We start from the raw sequence: 6000 nt of genomic DNA on the forward strand, positions 1-6000 counted from the left end.
TTTGCGTTCATATTCTTAACTTTGGACATAGATTTATTAATATATTATTAAAATGATAAGATCATTAATGCATTGTCGGTAAACCATGCTTTCAATGAAACTGGCTTTAAAAACAATAACTCGTTTTAGTCATTTGTGCATTGCATGTCGTTACCACTAATGAGCACAAGATGGCAGATGACTTCTTCGCCACTATCATTTTGAGTCGTATTTTAAAGGAAGATTTACAAGCAATAGCATGCAATGATTTTACTATAGTCAACTTATTAAATGAAGATCCAAAATCAGGAAGTCAAATGCAGTTTGAGATTTATTAAGAATAGTGTGTTATATAACAGGATATAGAAGAGGCAGATCATTATTTTCACACTCCATCACAGCAGGTGGCGGTATGCACCTTTAAAGTTGGTTCGTAACCCGCCATTAAACCAAAAGAAGAAGATGAAGATTGTAACGTCAGCTCATCGTAAGCATTAGGTAAGTGCTCGCTCACAAGCTTATGAATAATGGGGGGCGTGCCAAGATGGCTACCTGACCAGACGTGTTTGTTTGAGCTCTTGCACCAACTGTGTTAAGATAGTGCAAAAAAGCTTTCTAGTTATTTGTGCGCTCTATTTATACTTTATTACAGTTCTGTCTTTAAGTTTTTCACAGTTCTGTGTTAAAATGGGGCGTAAACGTGGTCATTCGAACCCCTCTTCGTTTGTTACTAGCGTTAAATCGGCTGATGATATCACGTGCTCTTTAGCCAGCGGTGGACATGATTACGTTGTCACTTGCCCGTCTGAGGAAGATCTGTTTGACTTAGCTGAAGAGGAGTTTCCTCCACTGCCTAACACTCCATGTAAGTCGCCGCTTATAAAGAAAAGAGCAAGTGACGACGGTCGAGCTGATGTCTCGTCACAACTGTTAGCCATAACGCAGTTGATCAACAGCCGATCTGATGGCATTGAGAGAAAGATTGCTGACATGTCCGCTGAGTTGAAAGCTGTTGTTGATAAGGTTACACATCTTGAGCGACGTGTAGATGATGTCGAACGGCCCGTAGCGCAGATGCAACGAAGGATGGATGACATGGAAACGTATATGAGAAGGCGTAATCTGAAGATTGGCGGCATTCCAGAATCGGTGCGCGAAGACATCCGCCTTGAAGTGGTCAAAATCTGCCAAAAAGTTCTTCCTAGCGCAAAGGACAAGCTCGCTGAAGTTATTGACGTGGTTCATCGTCTCGGGAAGATCCAACAAGGTGCGACTGAGAGACCCAGGGCGACCATTATGCAGTTTTCTGTCCGCTCGTACAGAGACGCTGTCTGGAAAGCCGCGAAGAATTCGTCATTTCTGAAAGAGAATGGTCTGCGTTTCATGGAGGATTTTTCGGCTGGAGATCGGGAAAGAAGAAGGAAGCTGTGGCCAGAGGTCCAGAAGGCTCGGGCAGAGGGGAAGACTGCGTACTTCGTCGGTGGCAGAGCTTTCATTCAAGGGCAGGGCGAAATTACTCTTCCTACCTGAGACGGTTTCATCTTAATACCTGATGCTGCTAATTTTGTTATCAATGTCATCGTGTCAGGCATGCTTATACAGTGACACGGATTTTGACAGGTACTTTTCGAGGATGGCTCATGGTTCGTTTGTAAGCTTTTTTGCACATTTTTTAGGTATACTATGGTGCTAATGTTATCTGACCTCTTTCAGCGTCTTTCGATTCTGTGACCTATTTTCAATAATTGATTGTTTTCCTAGTTCTGTCTTTAAACAGGTTAATAGTGTTTTTGTTCTTTAAATGTCTTTTTCTGTTTTGACTTTAAATGCCAGGGGTTTAAGAGAGGCTGTTAAGCGCAAGGCCTTATTTTTGTTTACCAGACAGTTTGGTTCTGACTTTGTATTTTTTCAAGAGTCACATTCTAAAGATACTGATATAGCTTTTTGGAAATCTCAGTGGGGTAGTGAGATTTGGTTCTCTCACGGTTCGGAGCATTCAGCAGGAGTTTCTTGTTTAAAAAATAATTTTGCAGGGGATGTTTTACATACATACTGTGATGAGCATGGGCACTTTATTTTGTTAGTTTTAAAGTGTTATAATGTCAATCTTATTATTGTTAATTATTATGGGTATAATTCTAGACCTGAGAATGATCAGTTACTATTTGTTATGGAAGATAAAGTTGCTTATTGGCAGTCAAAATTTCCAAACGCCTACTTACTGATTGGTGGTGACTTTAATGTCGTTTTAAATGAGTCCCTTGATAGGTGGCCTCCAGGTCGACCAACAAATTCAAACTCAGCTTTGAAAGCATTTATGAATAGGTTTGATCTTATAGATATATGGAGGGTCAAGAACATAAATGATAGAGTGTATACATGGAGCAATAAAAATTCATCTAGACTTTCCCGAATTGATTTTTGGTTGATATCCAAAAGTCTCGACAAGGACAATATTTGTGTGGATATCTCGTCAACTCCACTAACAGATCATAAGGCTGTTTGTATTAAAATTTTGCTTTCTTCTGAAGCTAGTTCTTATAGGGGATCTTCTTATTGGAAGATGAATAGCTCATTACTTAGCCATAATGAGGTTAAGTCAGAACTGGAAAGAATCATTGGGTCTTATTGGAGTAAAGCTAAAAAAGAAAATTCATTTGGTACCAATTGGGAACTGTTAAAGTTTGAAATTGGAAAGTATTTAAGAAAATATAGTTCTAATTTGGCTAAAACCAAACGGATTAAAGAATTGGAAGTTGTTAGTGAAATTTCGTCTATTACCCAGATTTTACCTGAAAATTTGTCAGATAGTCAAAGAGCATATTTAGTTGATTTGCAAATTAAGCTAGATGATTTGTATAGATTAAGAGCAGAAGGTGCTTTCATTAGGTCAAGGCAGAGGTGGCTAGAATTTGGAGAACAGATGTCATCTTATTTTTTCAAACTTGAGAAAACCAGGGCTAAATACAACTCTATTTATCAACTAAATATTGAGGGGTCTGTCTCAGAAAATCCTAAAGAAATTTCTCATTATTGTTACAAATTTTACTCAAAACTCTATAGTTCTAAATTTAATGTAGCTGATTTAGATATTTTTTGTGAGCACCTTGGTTCTGTTAATTCAATCAATCAGGATGAAAAAGTTTTTTGTGATTCGCCAATTACTGTGGATGAGGTTAAGGAAGCAATTTCTCAACTGAAATGCAACAAGTCACCTGGTAATGACGGTATAACGGCTGAATTTTACAAATCTTATTCTGAAATAATTTCCCCCTTCCTCCTTGAGGTGTATGTTGAAAGTCTAAACCGATCTGAGCTTACAGCAAGTATGAAACAGGGTGTCATCTGCTTAATACCTAAGCCTAAAAAGGACACACTTTTCTTGGATAACTGGAGGCCCATCAGCCTTCTTAATAATGATTATAAAGTGTTTGCCCTTGTTTTCTCAAGTCGTTTCAAGTTGATTTTAAACTCGGTTATTGACGAAAATCAATCAGGTTTTATGAAAGGCCGCCATATTTTCAATAATATTAGGCTTGTCTTCGACCTGATTGATTACTCTGACCTTATAGATGATGACAGTTTAATTCTCTTTCTGGACTTTTTCAAGGCCTTTGACACAATTGAGCATCCTTTCATTTTTTTCTGTTTAGAGCGTTTTGGTTTCGGGCCCTATTTTTGTAATGCCATGGAAACTTTGTATGCAGGAGGAAATAGCTCCGTAAAGTTAGCGCATGGCACAACACGGAGATTCCTTCTGGAAAGGGGAATCCGACAGGGCTGTCCAGTCTCTGTATATCTTTTTCTTATTGTAGCACAGGCCTTCTGTCATTTCATTAAGGATGCTAAACTAGAAGGGATTCATATTGCCGGTAGAAATATTTTGATTAGTCAGCTTGCAGATGACACAGCTTTATTTTTAAAAAACTCCAGCCAGATTCATCAAGCTATTAAAAGTATTCAGCTCTTTTCAAATGCCTCAGGTCTGTGCCTCAATATTAAAAAGTGTGAAATATTAGCCTTGAAAAGCTCCTCCCTTGTGCCTATAGATGGTATCCCTGTTAAAGAAACTGTTAATTATTTGGGAGTTGTTGTCTCGAAAAATGAACAAGATAGAGTTTCTCTTAACTTCAGTCCTGTTCTTGAAAGGATAAAAAGTAAATTTAATCTCTGGTTATTAAGGGACTTGTCCCTTAGAGGTAGAGTCCTTCTGTCAAAAGCTGAGGGAATCTCTAGGTTGACCTATATTGCTTCATCTATACATTTAGACAATAAAACTATCAAAACTATTGATCAGATTTTATTGAATTTTTTATGGAAGAATCGTGTACACTATATTCGTAAATCTGTTGTTTTAAATTCACTTAACAGTGGTGGCTTAGATTTTCTAGATTTCTCTACTTTAAATAATACTTTCAAAATTAATTGGCTGAAATTTTGTCTGAAAAAACCTACTATGTGGAATTTCATTCCTAATTTTGTTTTTGACCAACTTGGGGGCCTTTCTTTTTTATTAATGTGTGATTATAAAATTGAAAAACTGCCAGTGAAACTTTCTACCTTTCATGCTCAAGCTTTATTAGCTTGGAAACTAATCTACAAGCACAACTTCTCTCCACAGCGTTGTTTTATTTGGAATAACCGGTGTATATTGTATAAACACAAAAGTATTTTTATAAAAAGCTGGTTTGAAAAGAATATTATTTTAGTTTGTCATTTGTTTAATGCTCAAGGATTTCTTATGACGTATGATGAGTTCCTTTTGCACTTTAATTTTCCTGTAACCCCTAGGGAGTTTGCTCTTGTATTTTCTGCAATTAATTCAGGAATAATCTCCTTATGTAGAGGTGTGCTGTCATCAGTTAATATGCCCACAATTAATCCAATGGACACAGTATGTGGTAAAATTTGTTTTTTGCAGACCAAAAGCAATAACAAGTCTATTCGAGCACTATTTTTAAAGGACATTGTTACTAAATCTTGCTCTACTGCCTATTGGGCTAAGTATGTTAATGACCTTGGTTGGAAAAGTGTTTGGTTATTATCTCACAAATTCTTTGTTACAAACAAGGTAAAAGAAATCTCTTTCAAGTTAATACACAAATTTTACCCTGTCAAGCATTTTCTAAGTAAGTTTAGGAAGGACATTGATGTAAGGTGTTCTTTTTGCTCTGTACACTTGGAAACGGTACCCCATATTTTTTGGCACTGTAGTCATGTGAAAAAGTTATGGCATGAGATGTCGTTGTTTATTAAGGAAAAGGTACTTTTTAATTTTGTTTTGCTTTTTGAAAATGTAGTTTTTGGTTATTTAAAATATGAAAACTGTGTGACAAAGGAGGCTTTTGTAATCAATCTATTAATATTATTGGTCAAATTTCATATTCATAAATGTAAGTTTTCTAACAAAAAGCCACTTTTTTCTGTATTCCTTAAAGAATTTAAAAATTATTTTTCCACAATTCATTCTTGTACTAATAGAAAAGCTATAAAGACTGTTCATTTATGTACTGTCTTTAGAATCTTTGAATAATGGTCTTGTATTTTATTTTATTTTTTATTTATTTTTTGTGTGTGTATGTTTTATTTGCTCCCCTGGCTCTAAAGTTGTGTACTATATCATTTTGTTGTTGTTTAAAGCAATAAAAAAAAAAAAAAACAAAAAAAGAAAAAAAAAAAAGCTTATGAATAATTATATTGCAGCGAATGCGTTACGACAGGCACTGTCATTGTGTGAATAATTAATGATATAGTGATCCAAGCATTACGTCGAGTTTGCCGTAAGCTTACCTCATAGCCGTCATAAGCCAGGTTTGCTGACGGAAGCGTAACGTAACCACACGGAAGAGCCAAAAAGTACTATTGAGGAATACAAAAGCAAAAGCAGCAGTAGTACCAACAACAAAAAACAGTTTTGTTAGATAAATGGCCTTGGGCAAAAGTCTTTATAACTGCAATCACATAAGTTAGTGGAAACAGTGTCAGGCTTTCCCAGATGGAGACAATATAGTGAGGTAAAAT

Source organism: Misgurnus anguillicaudatus, chromosome 2 (assembly GCF_027580225.2).
Source record: "Misgurnus anguillicaudatus chromosome 2, ASM2758022v2, whole genome shotgun sequence".
NCBI classification, from domain to species: Eukaryota; Metazoa; Chordata; class Actinopteri; order Cypriniformes; family Cobitidae; genus Misgurnus; species Misgurnus anguillicaudatus.